The 18,794-nt window shown below is 48.0% G+C and overlaps 1 long non-coding RNA gene across 2 annotated transcripts in view; it reads left to right on the top strand.

The window, feature by feature from the left end:
• LOC144152231 (uncharacterized) overlaps positions 1-18,794 on the top strand; it is a 388,069-nt gene that overhangs the window by 75,308 nt on the left and 293,967 nt on the right. For both annotated transcript variants that reach the window (XR_013319112.1, XR_013319111.1), the window contains exon 2: positions 12,337-12,385. This is a non-coding gene — a long non-coding RNA (uncharacterized LOC144152231). The remainder of the gene's footprint in view (positions 1-12,336; positions 12,386-18,794) is intronic.

Below are 18,794 nucleotides of genomic sequence, written 5' to 3' on the forward strand. Positions count from 1 at the left end.
TATAAAAAACACACACATATATATACTCAATCCACGGGGCTTACTATCATGTCTCTCGCGATTGCTGCAAAACTACAACGTTGTGAAACTACACCTGCCAAATACCACACAATACGCACTGCACCAGACAGTAAAACAAAAATCAACTCCATCACCTTGCAAACGCGATAACACCACTGGCACAATTCACGTGCCAAGGACTACCCTATATTGGGCACTGCGACTATTCAAGAACACATATTCACTCTCGGCTAAGGACATTGACGGAATGCTGACGCACTTTTTTCCCTTCTTTCTAATGTGATACGCTACTATAATTTCCCGTACACGTTGGTCCTTATGTTTAGCAATTACGACAGTGTCTTCAAACACATGCGGGAGCACACCCACACTGGGCACAATGCTGAGCAGCTTGAGAATGCTTGTCACCTTGCAATGTGCGCTTGTGCTCCAAGAAGCGTATCACATTAGAAAGAAGGGAGAAAAGTGCGCCAGCATTCCGTCAATGTCGTTAGCCGAGAGTGAATATGTGTTCTTGAATGGTCGCAGTGCACAATATAGGGTAGTCCTTGGCACCTGAATTGTGCCAGTGGTGTTATCGCGTTTGCCAAGGTGATGGAGTGGATTTTTGTTTTACTGTCTGGTGCAGTGCGTATTGTGTGGTATTTGGCAGGTGTAGTTTCACAACGTTGTAGTTTTGCTGCAATCGCGAGAGACATGATAGGAAGCCACGTGGATTGAGTATATATATGTGTGTGTTTTTTCTAATAAATTCAGTTGCGAGTCAGCGACGTGTCGTCGTTATTTCTTCTTCTGTCCCATCCTTTTTTGCGCTGCATTTCGTTATGGTCACCCAGGGTGAAGGAAGCGAACTGTGTTGAGTGAAGGAAGCGAACTGTGCAATAATATTAACGCCGAAAATTCCTGTCACTGCTCCTTTAAGGGACAAGAAGAGAGCGGAGTGGGCCAGGGAACAAACGCGTGTTAAGGACATATTAGTAGAAATTGGTCACCCAGGGTGAAGGAAGCGAACTGTGTTGAGTGAAGGAAGCGAACTGTGCAATAATATTAACGCCGAAAATTCCTGTCACTGCTCCTTTAAGGGACAAGAAGAGAGCGGAGTGGGCCAGGGAACAAACGCGTGTTAAGGACATATTAGTAGAAATTAAGAAGAAACCCGCCGCGGTGGCTCAGTGGCTAAGGCGTTGCGCTGCTGAGCACGAGGTCGCGGGTTCGATTCCCGGCCGCGGTGGCCGCTTTTCTGATGGAGGCGAAAAGCAAAAACGCCCGTGTGTACGACATTTCGGCGCACGTTAAAGATCCCCAGGTGGTCAAAATTAATCCGGAGCCCTCCACTACGGCGCGCCTCATCGCCTGCGTTGCGTCGGCGCGTTAAACGCTACAATCATCATCAGAAATTAAGAAGAAGAAATGGACGTGGGCAGGGCATGTAATGCGAAGGCAAGATAACCGTTGGTCATTAAGGGTAACAAGTGGACCCCTAGAGAAGGCAAGCGTTGCAGGGGGCGGCAGAAAGTTAGATGGGCAGATGAGATCAAGAAGTTTACGGGGATAACTTGGTCGCAGTTAGCACAGGACCGGGGTAATTGGAGATTAATGGGAGAGGCCCTTGCCCTGCAGTGGGCGTAAATAGATGGGTGATGATGAATAATTACATGCGTAAACTTAGACTCACAATTATGCTTTTTGTGCAAACGCAGAGAGTTGCATGTTTTGGTCTTTGGGAGTACACGGCAAAGAGTGCTTACGCATTAAGACCACTTCAAAAGAACGCACGACTCGAAACGTGATTAAATGTCTGCTCACGTCGCTGCAAATGTTGTCGAGAGATGATTGCCTTCTGCAGGCCCTGCCCCGTAACTAGCTCTTATCCGCCCAACTCTCACGCTGTTTCACCTCTTTACCTCTCTTTTACCTCTTTCACTTTTCCCCCTTCAATTTCTTTCTTTCACATTCACTTTCTTTCACTTTCACTTTCTTTCACCTCTTTCACCTCTCGCTTTCGCACTTCTTTTACTTCCACCTCTCACTTTCACCGCTCACCTCTCACGCTGTTTCACCTCTTTCCACCTCTTTTACCTCTTTCACTTTTCCCCTTTTCACTTTCTTTCACTTTCACTTTCTTTCACATCTTTCACCTTTCTTCCACCTCTTTCACTTTCACCGTCCACCTCTCACGTTATTTCACATCTTTCCACCTCTTTTACTTCTTTCACTTTTCCCCTTTTCACTTTCTTTCTTTCACATTCACTTTCTTTCACCTCTTTCACCTCTCGCCTTCACTCTTCTTATTCACTTCCACCTCTTTCACCTTCACCGTCCACCGCTCACGTTATTTCACCTCTTTCCACTTCTTTTACCTCTTTCACTTTTCCCCTTTCACTTTCTTTCACATTCACTTTCTTTCACTTTCACTTTTTTTCACCTCTCGCTTTCACTCTTCTTCTTTCACTTTTCCCCTCTCACTTTCTTTCTTTCAAATTCACTTTCTTTCACCTCTTTCACCTCTCGCTTTCACTCTTCTTCTTTCACTTCCACCTCTTTCACTTTCACCGTCCACCTCTCATGCTATTTCACCTCTTTCCACCTCTTTTACCGCTTTCACTTTTCCCCCTTTCACTTTCTTTCACATTCACTTTCTTTCAATTTCACTTTCTTTCACCTCTTTCACCTCTCGCTTTCACTCTTCTTCTTTCACTTCCACCTCTTTCACTTTCACCGTCCACCTCTCACGTTATTTCACCTCTTTCCACCTCTTCTACCTCTTTCACTTTTCCCCTTTTCACTTTCTTTCTTTCACATTCACTTTCTTTCACCTCTTTCACCTCTCGCCTTCACTCTTCTTCTTTCACTTCCACCTCTTTCACCTTCACCGTCCATCGCTCACGTTATTTCACCTCTTTCCACTTCTTTTACCTCTTTCACTTTTCCCCTTTCACTTTCTTTCACATTCACTTTCTTTCACTTTCACTTTTTTTCACCTCTCGCTTTCACTCTTCTTCTTTCACTTCCACCTCTTTCACTTTCACCGTCCACCTCTCACGCTATTTCACCTCTTTCCACCTCTTTTACCTCTTTCACTTTTCCCCTCTCACTTTCTTTCTTTCACATTCACTTTCTTTCACCTCTTTCACCTCTCGCTTTCACTCTTCTTCTTTCACTTCCACCTCTTTCACTTTCACCGTCCACCTCTCACGCTATTTCACCTCTTTCCACCGCTTTTACCTCTTTCACTTTCCCCTTTCACTTTCTTTCTTTCACAATCACTTTCTTTCACTTTCACTTTCTTTCACCTCTCACTTTCACTCTTCTTCTTTCACTTCCACCTCTTTCACTTTCACTTCCACCTCTTTCAGTTTCACTATTTCACCTCTTCCCACCTCTTTTACCTCTTTCCCCTTTCACTTTCTTTCTTTCACTTTCACTTTATTTCACCTTTTTCACCTCCCGCTTTCACTCTTGTTTCACTTCCACCTCTTTCACTTTCACCGTCCACCTCTCACGTTATTTCACCTCTTTCCACCTCTTCTACCTCTTTCACTTTTCCCCTTTTCACTTTCTTTCTTTCACATTCACTTTCTTTCACCTCTTTCACCTCTCGCTTTCACTCTTCTTCTTTCACTTCCACCTCTTTCACTTTCACCGTCCACCTCTCACGCTATTTCACCTCTTTCCACCTCTTTTACCTCTTTCACTTTTGCCCTTTTCACTTTCTTTCTTTCACATTCACTTTCTTTCACTTTCACTTTCTTTCACCTCTTTCACCTCTTGCTTTCACTCTTCTTCTTTCACTTCCACCTCTTTCACTTTCACCGTCCACCTCTCATGCTATTTCACCTCTTTCCACCTCTTTTACCTCTATCACTTTTGCCCTTTTCACTTTCTTTCTTTCACATTCACTTTCTTTCACTTTCTTTCACCTCTTTCACGTCTCGCTTTCACTCTTCTTCTTCCACTTCCACCTCTTTCACTTTCACCGTCCACCTCTCACGCTATTTCACCTCTTTCCACCCCTCCCGTCTAGTCTCGGTCCTCCCATGATACACGCAATAGAGGTTTACCGAATTCAATTCAATATTCCCGCATTCTCACTGCAACCGGCGCCACTGCTTGTGCGCAGAGGCGAAAAAACTAGTTGTGCGCATGCGCAGGCGTACCGGGTACCCGGGACCGCTTCCCCGCTCTGCTATAACTCTCTACTCTCTAATGCCTCGCAACGGTCACCTGCTAGCGCTCTCCCTGCGAGTGTCCCAACAATCCCTTTCCCCCCTTTTCCTCATCCCTCACACTGGAAACAGGCCCTGGAGAGCTCTGGCCCGTGAGTGCAATTGGCACTAATCAACCGGGGCGCCCAGGTTGCGGAGACTATCGTTTCCTCCGCCACGTCCCTCTCCCCTAGCCCCAGCTTTAAATAAAATGTTTCCTTCTCCTCCCCTTCGGCTCAAACCGAAGAGGAGGGGAACCCAAAGTGCTCTTTGACACGGACGCTCCAAACGTGGTCGTGGCATTTGCAGCTTTCGCAGCAAAAACGACGAGCCCAGCCATGGATGTGGGTTCGTTCGAGGCGCTCACCGTCTCCGTGTTGTTGGGGTTTCCAAGGTCGCTGTACACGAAGCAGTGGCTAAATCGGCCGTCGGCTTGCACCGGAATGTCCGCGTTCTTCCACGCGGCCTGGGACATGTTGACGTCACTCGGCGGGCGGCACCAGTGGTCCAGGTCTCTCGAGACCAGCTTGAACGCCTGCGTGTGGCAGTGCAGCAAAGCACGCCGATACGAGTGAACACTGCCACGCCGCGCTGGAACCATCCGTGGCCGAAGGCGTATTGGCAGTCGAAGAAGTCGCCCGCACGCAGGTCTGTCTCGGCCGGCAGTCGACGTGAAAAGAGTAGCATAATCAGTCCTCAGCGGTGGGCGAACTGCAGTGCTGTCTTCTTATCCGAAGGGTCCTTTGAAGAACAAGCACTTCATCAGTCGGTTGGTTGGTTGGTTGGTTCCTTATGTCATGGCGCGTACCCACGCGGGGGATTGGCCATCAGTGGGGGCAGGCTGCAATATCATCTTCTTCTTCCTCGTCTTGTCGGAAGAATCCTGTGAGTAATAAAAAGTAATGTACATGCTGAAATTTCATGAACAAAATAAACTCTTCTTGGCCGATCCCCCTAAGTGGGTGTGCGCTACTTTTATGGGCCACCAACTGGCATCAACACCACTATTTCAAGCCCTGTTAACGTGCGTTAACTCGCCTTCTGTGCCAACTACCTGCGCGCGCTTTACAGCGAAGGTATACATGGCTAGCGTTCCGTGCAGTTTTCGTGTCCGTGAACAAAAAAAATTAGCTCCAATCCACGCTGGGAAGGTGGTTGGACTGCGAAGCTGTAAACGACACCCACAACGATTACCCATGCGGCGTCACGAATTCACACACGTGGTTCTACAACGACTGAAACCAGAGACTGCCAGCGATACCTGATATTCGCGGGGACGGCGTCCCAAAGCAGCAGCGTCACGGGAATTAAATCGGAGAGAAGCGTGTTTCGAAGGGTGAGGAGTAGGGCGTCACGCACGGGTATGGCGTCACATCTCTCTCTACCTCCTCTCACTCTTGTTTCATGTGTCGCCTCCAAAAAGCGCCTTTCCCCTCCCCAGACGCTGAATGCAAATCACCGTCTGTCTCACCCGCCTCCACGTGTGGGCGTAGCTTAGTCGGCAAGACGACGGGCTCCCGCTTCGCTTCTGTTCGGCCCAGGTTCGATCCCTGATGGTGCAAGTAGTTTGTTTGTGTAGCCTGGGTGTAGCCAGTAGCCAGTAGTAGCCTGGGGTTATTTTTTGTGTAGCCAGTAGTAGCCTGGGGGTTTTTTGTGTGTAGTCAGTAGTAGCCTGGAGTTTTCTTCTGACGCGGACACGAAAATTTCGTTGGCTGGTTAAAGGTATACTGCTTGGCAGTAAAACTCCCAGTACTATGCGCGCGAATGCAGGCATTGCTCTCGAGCTGCGCATCACCCATCAGCAGGTTTTGATGGCTGTTAGCGTTCCGCTCTCTCCGCGATAATGGATTGGGCGGCACCGGAGACAACAATGGCTGGTTCCCTTCGAGCCTAATATTTTTCTTTAGTACCTGACTGGACAACAACATTAAGCAAATGCAGGCTCAACCTAGTGGAAGATGTCAGGAAATACCGCTTCCCTGCTTCGAACAGGCAGAAATAAATCGCTCGTTATGTTCAGTACATCACCGTCAAATTGGTGTGAAAGATACACTTCTCTCAGCTCGCAACTACGTTTTATGCAAAATAATAAACTGTGAACGTGGCGGTCACGTTATTATTCCTAACAGCCATTATGTTTCTCCATATGGCGTGGAGGCCAAGGAGGGTCGGGCAGATAAAGACGCCGAAAATTTTCGATCCTAGGTCGAGGTCGCAAGAAAAAACATTCACAAATTCATAGAAATATTCCTTATGATCTAGCTTGCTGCTTTTAGGAATATACCCATTCTTTACTGAGGTAAAAAATTAACGAGAAACGCATTTTGATTTATCCAGTTTTCACTAGACGGCGCTAGCGGTCTAGCAAACACATAGAGTTAATACTACTGACTAATAAAATAATAAAAATAATACAAGAGTATTATTTTATTGTGTGTTTCAGTACAGAAGTGACACATCTCTAAACCAGGCCGTTGTGAATATTGATATGTATTTGTAAAGCTTTTAGTCTTGGTGCACGATGGTTTTTAGGTCCGTAGTTCATGAAATAGTGCGTCCCATAGCAAAGTTAACAGGTCAGTCCCTCTTGATAAAAAAAAAAAAAAACGGCAAGCCAGTTCCCTAAGGAAGCATTAATCGACTTGGAGCGCGGCGTGTAGTTCTTCCGCGCTACAACAGATGGCGCGCGCAGTTCTAGGTTCTCTTCACGACAGGAATAAGAACGGACTCTCGGGTCTTCTTTTCTGCGCGGCTGGGAGTTAAATGTTAGCGCGTTTGTCCGCTCCGCACTCGCGCCGTTTTTGTAGCGTGACTCCACTGGCCGAGGTTGAGAGAGAGAGAATGCTCTTTAATGTGAACTGGTGAGGTCAGCCCTGCTAGGGACAAGGCTTGCTACACCAGATGGGGGGTGACTACGTTGATGAGTGGTGCATATCAGACATCAGGGTTACAGTAGGAAGAAGACAAACATGAAGCGTTAAAAAAAATGAAAAAAAAGGACAAAAAAAAACAAGAGATTGCTGCTAACAGAGTCCGGACAAAAAAAATACAATTGAAAAGAAAATCGTTAATGGAAACGCTCAAACAAAATGAAAAGTAAATGACGGGAAAAAAAGTAACACCAACCCAAGAAAAATAAATAGATGAACGCCACAGTGCGAAAGAGAAGATATCGTGACACACTTGCTCTGTCTCTGATCTAGAGAGATTTGTCCAGTTCAGTCTCTCGTAGGAACTGGAGCAGTACTTTTGTACCTAAGGTACTGTCAGCACTATTGGCCCAAGGCCCAAGAAAATGAAAAAGTTCGAGGCTGCCTCCATGACGTACACGAGAGAGGGAGCTCGCTGCAGTTTTTCGCGCAGCAGCGTATCGAGGGCAGACGCAGAGCAAGTGATTTACAGTCTCGCGCACACCGCAAGTCCGGCACAGGGGGGAATCTTCCCAACCAATCTTAAACTTAAAACTCCGAGTAAACGCCACATTCAGGCGCAGTCGGTGCAGAACTCCTTCACACCGCTTGTTGAGGCCGCGTGGAAATCGGAAGTCACAATGCGGGTCAATAGCGTGCAGTGGCAGATACCTGCGGTGAGGGTCCTGCCACTCCGACCTTTGTGCAGCCCATCCACTTGCGAGGATAAGGGCGTTGCTGTCCTCTCGGGAGAAAGGAAGCTGGGTTGTGTTGCTCAGCAAGTGGCCTGCGCTGGCGGCTGCGTCGGATCTAATGTTGCCTTGTATGTCCGAGTGACCAGGTACCCACTGAAGAGTGATTTCATGGCCTTCGCGCACTGCCATTGTGTGAATTTCGGCAATTTCACATACAAGCTGACTGCGGTTGTTGTTAAGCTTTCGGAGCGCTTGTAAGGCACTGCGCGAGTCGAGGATTATTACCCATTGCTGGGCATGATGGCCGCTGATGTAATCAAGTGCAGCCCTCACAGCTGCCAGCTCGGTAGCAGTCGAGGATGTTTCATGGCTAAGTTTTCTTTCGATAGTGCACCGGGCTGATGGGATCCACACGCCGATGGCGGATGAGCCCGGGCGAACCGAGCCATCCGCATAAACATGTGTGTAGCCTTTGTAAGTGCTGGAAATATACTCGAGTGTGAAGAACTTGAGCGCGGCCGCAGGCATGGCAGACTTTTTGCTAATTCCGGGTATCGTCGTGCAAATTTTCCATGGCGCCAGTACCCACGGGGCTACTATCGACTTTTGAGGCTGTTGAAAATTCGCCGGAAGCAAGTGTCTTGCATACTGTGTGGAGAGGTCTGCCAAAGGATGCGTATGACACCGAGTCAAATGGCGCAAAGACGTTCGAAGGATCTCTTGGCGTTGTAGCACTGTGGCGGAAAAGCACCGAGCTTCGCAAAGGGTTCCAACCGTCGATGTGCATTTAGGTAGACCCAGGCAGGTGCGCATAGCTTTTGCCAGCACTGAGTCTATTACCTTCAGGCTTGTAGGCGATAGCTGATGTAGGGCCGGCAGGCTGTAACGCAAGAGGCCGACAAAAAGAGCTTTATATAGGCAAAAGAGTGGGGATACAGGGCAGCCCCACGAACTCCCACCGAGCATACGCAGAATGCGCACAAAGCACAGAAGCCGCTCCTTCAGTCGCAGAATATGTGGGGCCCATGACATTGAGCGGTCAAACGTGACACCGAGAATCTTGTACGACTTGACATATGGTATTGGAGTGCCCTCTACGGTGAGCGTATAACGTGAAACATCGCGCCGCGTGAATGCTATCGCAGCACACTTCTCCGGGGAAAATATGAGACCGCAGCATCTGAGATATTTTCTTATCTTCAGAATTGCATTCTGGAGTGTGGCGTGAATGTTTCGACGGTTCCTGCCTGAAGCCCAGATACAGATGTCGTCTGCGTAAAGTGAAATGTTGACACCTTTGGGCAGGACTGTTGGGAGGCGTATAAGACACATGCTAAAAAGCGTCGGGCTCAAGACGCCGCCTTGAGGAACTCCTTGCGTGACGGGATGTTTGGCCGTTTCGCCATCACTGGTGGAGCAGTTTCGCGTGGCTCCTGGAGAGCCGTGCTACGCATACTCGAGGAGTAGTGACGTCACACGGCGCACCGAACGTTGCTCGCTTCCCGGCGTCTTTCACACACCCCACGCGCCAAGCGTCTTCGCCGGCCTCCGTTCCGCACGTGGCGGCCCGGTCCACTTGATTATCATGCCAGGGGTGGCCGGGTGTGGAACCGATGGCTCGTGCGTCGCAGCAACACCGGCGTGCGCCTGTGGAACCAGCTTAGCTCTGGGCGATTGGTGACGCTTGATAAATATACTTCACACAATGCGTATACCGTGTGTGTGTGTCATTGAAGCAGCAGCAAGCATGGTAGTCAAGCTATCCTAAGCAACCAGGAAAGCTAAGAATAACCAGCTGACCCTTAGGCCACGCTGCGTATATCCTGGCATAGCCGAGCTAAGCCACTGCTTTTTTTTTATGGCTGAGAGTTTGCGGAACTGTTTATTTCTGGCCAGTTTATTCGATAGCCTGAGTCTTGCCCAGCCGTAGATTTCAAAAGAATTTGAAAATTACTCCCACCTCCCCTCGCGGGAACCCCTGTGTAGATGCAACGCATAGGGGGTTCCGTTGTTGTTTCCGTTAAGTTGATTCTCCCATCGCGTGAAACGTGCCGTGAACCCCCTGCCGCGGCTACGACGCAACACAATCCAACACAATACACTTTAATCCAATCCAATCCAATCCAATACAATGCAATGCAATGCAATTCAATACAATTCAATTCAATTCAATTCAATTCAAGCCAAGCCAATCGAATCCAATCCAATGCCCCTCGCGAGAGAGTGTTCGCTATCGGAGAGGAGAGGGGGTGAGCGGCGGAGAGCGCAGCTTGCGCGGCGAGGAGAATGGGGGAGGGGTGTGGACGGACAACAACAACGCCGTATGGAGGGACAAGGCGAGTGAATGAGATGCAGTCACATCCAAAACAAATAATTCGAGGCCGCTTCCTGGGGGCAGTTTGGAACCCATTCGCCGCCATACTGAGCGGGACTTCTACTAAGTCGCGCTTATAAACTTGACATGCACAGAAACCAGTCGTAGCGAGAACAATGGCAGTGAAAGTTATCCTCCGATTCACGCTAGTCTCACCACGGCAGGGTTAATTCTGCAGCAGAGGCAGCACCACAGGGCGTGGGTGCAGTGGGGAGAAGACCATCGTCAAACGCAGCTTGATGCCCGCAAACTGCTATCGTGATGCGACCGGCGTATTCGTTGACATCGTGTGCGAAATGTATAGGCCACAATATTCAACGTGCCGTTTTCGTTTCAACCTCAACTTTGCAAGTGCAACTAGATAAATATTTACACGCTGAAAGCTTCAAGAGTTCGCGCACATGTGTTTGAATATATACCCATGTCTCATTGAAAATGGTTTTTTTTTTCGGTTATTCTAAACCTCAAATACTTGCTTGTATGCAGGAGCCGCACTATACTTCTCCCGTAGATACCGATGTACTGACAGCTGACGAGGATTCTATAACGTTTACAACTTCTCTGTGAAGTAACTAATGATGGCAACGAAATGAAACACGCCGCAGCGGTCAATTGTCGCATACGTTGTTGCGGTATAGTATCGGTGAAACAAAAGTTACAGCTATTTTCCGTAAACAATGTACTCCTCGCGTATACGCTCATGTATTGACAGCAGAGGTCAACTCCGCATCATTTAAGCACGAGGTCGCGGGTTCGATTCCCGGCCGCGGCGGCCGCTTTTCTGATGGAGGCGAAAAGCAAAAACGCCCGTGTGTTCGAGATTTCGGCGCAACCCCAGGTGGTCAAAATTAATCCGGAGCCCTCCACTACGGCGCGCCTCATCGTCTGCGTTGCGTCGGCGCGTTAGACCTTACAATCAATCAATCAATCAATCAATCAATCAATCAATCAATCAATCAATCAATCAATCAATCAATCAATCAATCAAATCAACTCCGCATCATTCACAACTTCACAGTGAACTAGGCAGCTAACAATGGCAACGAAATTAAACTTGCCGAAATGATAGTCGTCTTAGGTTCTAATTGTCGTGTAATTTTTGTTGGGAAGTTCTCGATAAAACAGGGTTACGGCTGTTTTTTGTAAGCATATTCCTATCGCAGATGTCCATGTAGTGACCGCAGGCGGGAATTCTTTAACGTTTACAACGTCACTGAGAACTACTCGATTGATTGATTGAGGGGCTTAATGCGCCGACGCTACACAGGCGAAGAGGCGCGCTGTAGTGAGGGGCTCCGGATTAATTTTGACCACCTGGGGATCTTTAACGTGCGCCGAAATCTCACTGAGAACTAAAAATTACGCCCACCTCCCCTCGCGGGAACCCTGGTGTGATGCGACGCTGAGGGGGTTCAAGCGCAGCGGAGGGCAACCGTCGACCGAAAGGCCGCCGGAGAGCGGCACACCGGTTATATGCGCAGCGCCGCCCACCGGCGGAGTGAGAGCGCGCTGGGCCGCACACCCTCTCACCTGGGCACGCGCCGGCGCCAGTGTGTCTGCCGCGGCTATGACGCAACACAATCCAACACAATCCACTTTAATCCAATCCAAATCCAATCCAATCCAAGTCAAGCCAAGCCAATCCAATCGAATCCAATCCAATGCCCCTCGCGAGAGAGTGTTCGCTATCGGAGAGGAGAGCGGGAGAGTGGCTGCGGACAACAACGGACGCACGCAGGAAGGACAGGGCCGCCGACAAGAGATGCTCTGGGCGTCGCATCTAATAACGACAAGTAAATGAAAACTCGAATTAAGGATAGAGTCGTCGTATCGACCAAATCTCGTATAGTAGTTGTATTCGGGAAGTTTTGATAAAAGTAAAGTTGGGGCCGTTTTCCGGTGAGCATTAGCGATAAAGTTGGCAAAGGCATTTTCACTGCCCCAGACTTGTTGACGCCTCCTACCGTGAACGTTATGCTCTAAGTACTATTCAATTTGTCTCACGTAGCACACGTATCAGAGATTGCCTCTCCTTAGAGGGTTACAAAATTATTCAGCTCACTTTTTCCCTTGGCAAACATTCATAACGAACCTGTCGCTGCACTCTTCCGATTCTCGTTTTCTGCGCGCAGGTATCGTCCCGACATTTCGTCAGCCAAGTCCGCCTTCAGCCGCATCCTGGTAAGTTACTTCGGTTTCCGTTCATGCCTTTTTATCCCTTCCTAAACAGGCATGGTTGGCGAGAACGTTCGGAGGGCTAGCGTGCAAGTTCCCAGCCAGATCTTTCACCGTATCTCGCAACGGAAAAAAAAATGAAGGTGGGGGGATGTCGACCCTTATCTCTGCCGAGCTCCCAGGTAAATGGCATCGTTTTCTGGCCGGCACACGCGAGCGACGACGCGCCCGTTCACGCAGATCCACGTCGAGCGACGACGACGACGAACGGTTATTATGTCCTGGGCGTCAACCGCCGGCGCGCTCTCCGCGGGAAGGCAGAGAGAGGGAGAGGGCGAAAGGGAATCGTTATTGCGGGCTCGGTCTGATATGCATCTCGGGTTTGCGGTAATGGCCCCGACTTTGGCGAATAGAAACGTAATTACCGGTGACGTTCCTCAGACCTCATATCCGCCTCCTCCATCGCCGCCGCCGCCACCGTCCGCCCACACCGCTCCACTACCACACTACTCCTACCCGGCCACGATTTCATCTTTTTGCTTCTTTCTTTCGATCCGGTGTCATTTCTTCTCTTCTACCCCTGCTATCAGCTCACGCCTCCTCCCACCCGTTTTAACCTCTTGCTTCTCTCTTTTTTCCATTTTCTCCGCAGAAAGCTCATTAAAGAGCGCTGCAGACGGTCGCCTTTTTTCCCCCTCTTTTCGGCGGAAGCTGGGATGAGCTTGGCCCTAAGGTGACTCAATGGTTTCTTCGGCGTTGTAGACCCGTGTATCCACCCTCCCTCCCTCCTCCCACCCACTTCCCCCATGTTTTTTTCTTTCTTTGGTTCCTTTTTCGACTTTTCTTATCGGCTGGTCAGACGGAGACTTGTGGCTCGCTGTGCGTGTAACGCCCCGGGGCCTTCCTGCCCGGGTCGATAACTGCGCTCGTCTGACGTGGACGGACAAGAAGCCGCCCTACATTAGCGCGGAAATACGGACTCCGATACCTAGTCGTTCGTTCCGCGGTCTTGTCATTTCGTTTGTCTGCGTCTTTCACCCGAGCATTGCTTCTCTGGAGCGTATCCGAAGCATTGCTGTATACGCTGTCGCTCGGGAAAGCGTACTAATTTGCGTAGACCGGTCCCCGCCACAGGGAGGTAGTCTGTGCACGCTTGTGCTGGCTTGGTAGGTGCAATTGTAATGATGGTCCTGTGTGATATTCGCACATCACACTGCCATATTAAGCAGGCAGTACTGTCTTAGCTATACATGGCACATACAGTAACATCCAGTACAGTAAACACATGCAGTACAGTACAACACATACAGTGCAACACATACAGTACAACAAATACAGTACAACACATACAGTAAACATCCGTTATAACGAATTCCGCAATACAGGAAACTAACTTCGTTATAAGCGAAGCTTCATTAAAACAGGGGTTTATTTGCTCTTCGTTCACAGAAGCGAAGGTCATGAAACAATTGGAACAAAGCAAAAATTTGAATAAAGTGTTTTTGTTGCAACGAGGTTCTACTGCACTTCTTTATGACCAACCTAAATGGACGTGGGACTCACAAAAATGGCAGCGACAACAGACGTCGAAATAGTGTAAAAAGCTATATCGATACTCCAAATTAAAATTTAAAAAGATGGCGCACAGCGAGCGTGATCAGACTTTTGTTTAATTTTAGATCAGGTGAAGGGGTCTAAAAGGCATTGCACGCTTTAGGCGCAAAACAAAGAAAAAGAACGAAAATGGAGGAAACGAAATATAAAGCGAGAGGTATATATGTACTGCCACGGCAGAGATCATCACCATAGGAAGAAGAGCTCCGAACTGGCCTGAATACCGCCACCGAAGAATGTAAACAAAAAGAAAATCAGTTCGCATATTCAACATAATCTTTACAGACCCGGGCGAATTCGGCGAAAGAGACAACAAAACAGAATCATGCCGCCCACGCTAAGGCACGTCATTTTCCACCGGCACCCACCGTGCATATACATGCACGCAGGGCGAACCAATGCTCGCGAAGGGGCATAATTTACACGCGCAAGATGGACTCGGCCCGGCGAACTCGCCAGGGCATGCGGGCATTTGTTCCTCTGTGCCTGCTTCGCCAAATGCATTCTCTCAGAAACACCCCCAAAGTGAAAAGGCCGGTTCAACTGGCGCGCGGGCACCGCAGCTTTCCCCTATAGATGTACACACCACATCTGGGTCTTTACGCTTGACTTCAGCTTGGTTATACTCTCGTTTTGCTATGTGACCTTCGAGTAACTACCGACGACCGCTTGGGGCTGTCTATCGTGTGGTGTCGTTTGTTGCGTGGATGGGCATTGAAGGCCGAAGCGGGCGCGGACGGGTTATGTGTGTGTAAACGTCAATGTATGCATATATAAGGGCGGGTCGTGGGCCCCCGCATTTCTTGCGCTCGGCCGCTGGCTCGCATTAGGGAGGCAGCGCAGTGCGCAGCTCGCGGTGAAGCTTGCTTTCAGGGTCTTCTGTCGCCCGCGCATGCGCGCTGCCTGTGCAGCCGTCTCCTTGAAATTGAAAGGTATTCCAGTACACTTATAACGAGTTGGGGAATGTCGATGATACTGTAAGCGCTGCGTAGCTACGCTATATGCGCCAAGTTTTAAGCCAGGTTGCATGCGTGTGAACATTATCAAGTGCTGCTCCACAAGCAGAGCCATCGCAGCGCACTCGGCACCCACGGTTGCTCCCTTTATCGCATTTTTTAAACTTCGAAGTCAGATCTTTGGCAGTTAAGAGATCAGAATAGCGAGGGGGAAACCTCACTTCGACAAAAACGGGACGTTAGCAGAGTTCTCATTAAGTCGGACAAGAGCGTTGCTAACGCTTTGAAACGAATTGTTCAGTACGTGTGCTCCGATTTATGCAAGCCTCGTCTGTTAATTGCTTGCTTGCTTGCTTGCTTGCTTGCTTGCTTGCTTGCTTGATTGATTGATTGATTTATTGATTTATTGATTGATTGATTGATTGATTGATTGACTGACTGACTGACTGATTGATTGATTGATTGATTGATTGACTGATTGATTGATTGATTGATTGATTGATTGATTGATTGATTGATTGGTTGATTGATTGATTGATTGATTGATTGATTGATTGATTGATTGATTGATTGATTGATTGATTGATTGATTGATTGATTGATTGATTGATTGATTGATTTATTTAACGCGCCGACTCTACACTTGGGCTTGAGGCGCGCCGTAGGGGAGCGCTCCGGATCCAGTTTGACCACCTGGGGAGGCTTAACGTGCGCCGAAATCTCGAACACACGGGCGTTCTCGCTTTTCGCTTCCATCAGACAAGCGGCCGCCGCGGACGGGAATCGAACCCGCGTTCTTTGACTCAGCAGCACAACCGAAGGTGGCTCCATTGTAGACAGGAGTATCTAGTTCTTGCCGATTCCTCTGAAAGAACAATGCACAAGGTTCTTCACCCTCTTTTTAGCGTGCTGTTCAGGTAATTTCACAAAAAAATTGGTGGCTCACGTGAGATTCGTTTGCTCCACAACAAAGAAAACATTTCTGGGGTCTATACGTCCCCTCTCTCTCTCTCTCTCTCTCTCTCTCTCTCTCTCTCTCTCTCTCTCTCTCTCTCTCTCTCTCTCTCTCTCTCTCTCTCTCTCCGTTTCCCTAGCTTGGTCTGCGCTTTCTCAGCCAAAAGTAAAATACTGTGCGCAAAAATTTCTCATCAACCGACGGCTTTGTTTTGTTTTCTCTGTTTTTTGTTTGCGTGTGTGCATATTTGTATTTCGTCGCATTTGTGAGCTATTTCGACGATGTGTGCAGTGGTATTGTGCGACCCCTTTACTAGTGTACTTCGCTATGCATTACATCTTGCCTATTCGTGGTTACCACGAGCAGACAAAAAAAAAATTGAGGGTTTAGTTATCAAGACAAGCCGCACCATTTCGAGTATTCGCTTCACAACAAGTGCGAGCTTTTAAGTTGTCGAAAATTGCCAAGCGCAATTAACGTAAACCTAACTAGATGATCTCGGAATGCCAGCACCTGTAAAGCTTCTGAATCCATAAAAGAGATCGAAAGGCTTTGAGTAGTTTCAGACAAGGAAGGCGTTAATTAAGAAATGAATGCATCCCATAATGCATACATTCCTTTCTGGGACCTTTCTTTGATAAGTAAATATAAAAAATAGCAAGCGCGAAGGCGCGGAGGCACTGGTATCATCGTAACTATCATTTTATTTTTATTTTCTTCGTATTGGAGGAGGCGAGACAGAAAACTGTTTCGAAAGCTTGACGGGGTTCCGACCCTTTGTAAAGAAATTAGCAAAGCTCACTGTTTTTCAATCAATCGCCGAAGCAGTGGTTGGAGTGGTTGTATACCTAAAGCATGGAAAAAGCTGCGACAGGTTTAAAGAACGGAGTTAAGATTAACAAATAAACGTCGTATTCGCAGGTACGAAATGTATGCATTTGGAGGCGGAAAAAGCGATGTCACGAACGTAAACCAGAGAGTGAAAGAGGGGGGGGTTCTGGGTTTTGTGCGGATTTGTACCGTAGATAGCGTACAATTCTGACAGGACTAACTTCGTTAGCGAGGTTTCAACAGTAACTAAGGCAAGGTTTCAGCAGTAACTGGAGACGAAATTCCAGCAGTAACTAAAACCCTACAACACACGACGGCGGAAAAAAAAAAAAAAAACCCACACCGGCGCTTCAGCTTTTTTTTTTTTAGAATACGTTAGCATCGCTTCTGGCTAAGCTGTGCTAGTAAGTTTTAGTGAATGCGTTATGCAGCGAAACAAGCAAGAGAACAATTTTTGTGGAAGTATGTTGAAGTAGGCTTCACTGCAAATCCCTCAGTGTGAACGCCAGCTTTACAGACGTCAAACAATGCAGGGAGCCCTTCGAAGTAATAGTCACTATTTTACTCTAATTCATTGTTCGGAAGCCAATTCTTCGGGCTGAATAGGCTTGTAAAAAAAATATTAAGCCCCGGAATCTCTTTTCAGCGAAGCTTACGTGGCTACGGTTCCACCTATTTTTCATGCCCGAGCGCGAAAACTCCAGGTTCAGTACAGCATGCTGTTGACCTAGTTGGTGCTGCATCTTTTAACTAGAAAGACAGCGCGTAAAAGATAGGACCAGGACGCGCCACCCTGTCTCCTGGGTACTAGTTCTGTCTTTCACGCGCAGTTTTACTACTTCAAAAAGAAAAAAAAAAGAAGAAAAAAACTCCAGGGGCTCCACTAGTTGTTCATTCGCGAGGCGTTGGAGATATCCACTTGTAAATAAAACGTACCTGACGAGAAATTCATCGTCATCATCATCAGCCACTCTACGCCCACTGCAGGGCAAAGGCCTCTCCCAGAGATCTCCAATTATCTCGGTCCTGTGCCAACTGTGACCAATTTATCCCCGCAAACTTCTTGATCTCATCTGCCCATCTAACCTTCTGCCACCCTCTGCCACGCTTGCCTTCTCTAGGGGTCCACTCTGTTACGCTCAATGATCAACGGTTATCTTGCCTTCGCATTACATTCCCTGCCCATGCCTATTTCTTTTTCTTAATTTCTACTAATATGTCCTTAACACTCGTTTGCTCCCTGACCCACTCCGCTCTCTTCCTGTCCCTTAATGTTACACCTATCATCTTCCGTTCCATTGCTCGCTGAGTCGGCCTCAATTTAAGTTGAACCCTCTTAGTGAGCCTCCAAGCTTCTGCACCGTAGGCGAGTACCGGTAAGATGCAGATGTCATACACTTTCTTCTTCACGGACAATGGTAGGCGATGTAATAATGCTAAACGAGAAGACAATGCTAAACGAGAATGATACAATGCTAAACGAGAAGAAGCAGTAGGCAATGGTAAACGAGAAATTAATTGATATCATAGTATTGGGATCACAGCTTGTTTTAAGTATCAGGTTGCAACACTACGTTGCAAACATCGTCATCACACACCGCACTCTCGCTAGTCGACAAAGAGAGGTCAGTGGTGAAACCAGGAATTTAGAGATTGTCTTACAGATGAGGTGAACGAAATTTCCCATTAAAAGTGTCGTCAAGCCCCGCGGGTTTCCTAATAGCCTTGCTGCTAATGAAGGCGGTATTAGGCAGGGGCGCTCGCAGGACATCGTTTAAAAGCAAAGGGCGGACTCAAAAGAAAAAGACGGGGAATTTCGCAAGGAAAAAAAAAGCAAATAAAACCCCAACAAAAGAAGTTTACAAAAGCCGGAACAAGAAGTCAGTCAATTTAAAAGAACTGACGGATGCAGTGGGTGTACTTCGCGTTGTTTTGCAATTGCTTTCTTCAGTTTTGTTTTGGTTCACGGGTATTGCAACACGGCTGATTGTCGTGATGAAAGCATATCTCGAAGCCGCGGAGGCTTGGGTTGTAGATTATTTCAGAAAAATTGTGATCA

This window comes from Haemaphysalis longicornis, unplaced genomic scaffold (assembly GCF_048455015.1).
Source record: "Haemaphysalis longicornis isolate Haplotype H1 unplaced genomic scaffold, Haemaphysalis longicornis Haplotype H1 scaffold_9, whole genome shotgun sequence".
In the NCBI taxonomy this organism is placed as follows: Eukaryota; Metazoa; Arthropoda; class Arachnida; order Ixodida; family Ixodidae; genus Haemaphysalis; species Haemaphysalis longicornis.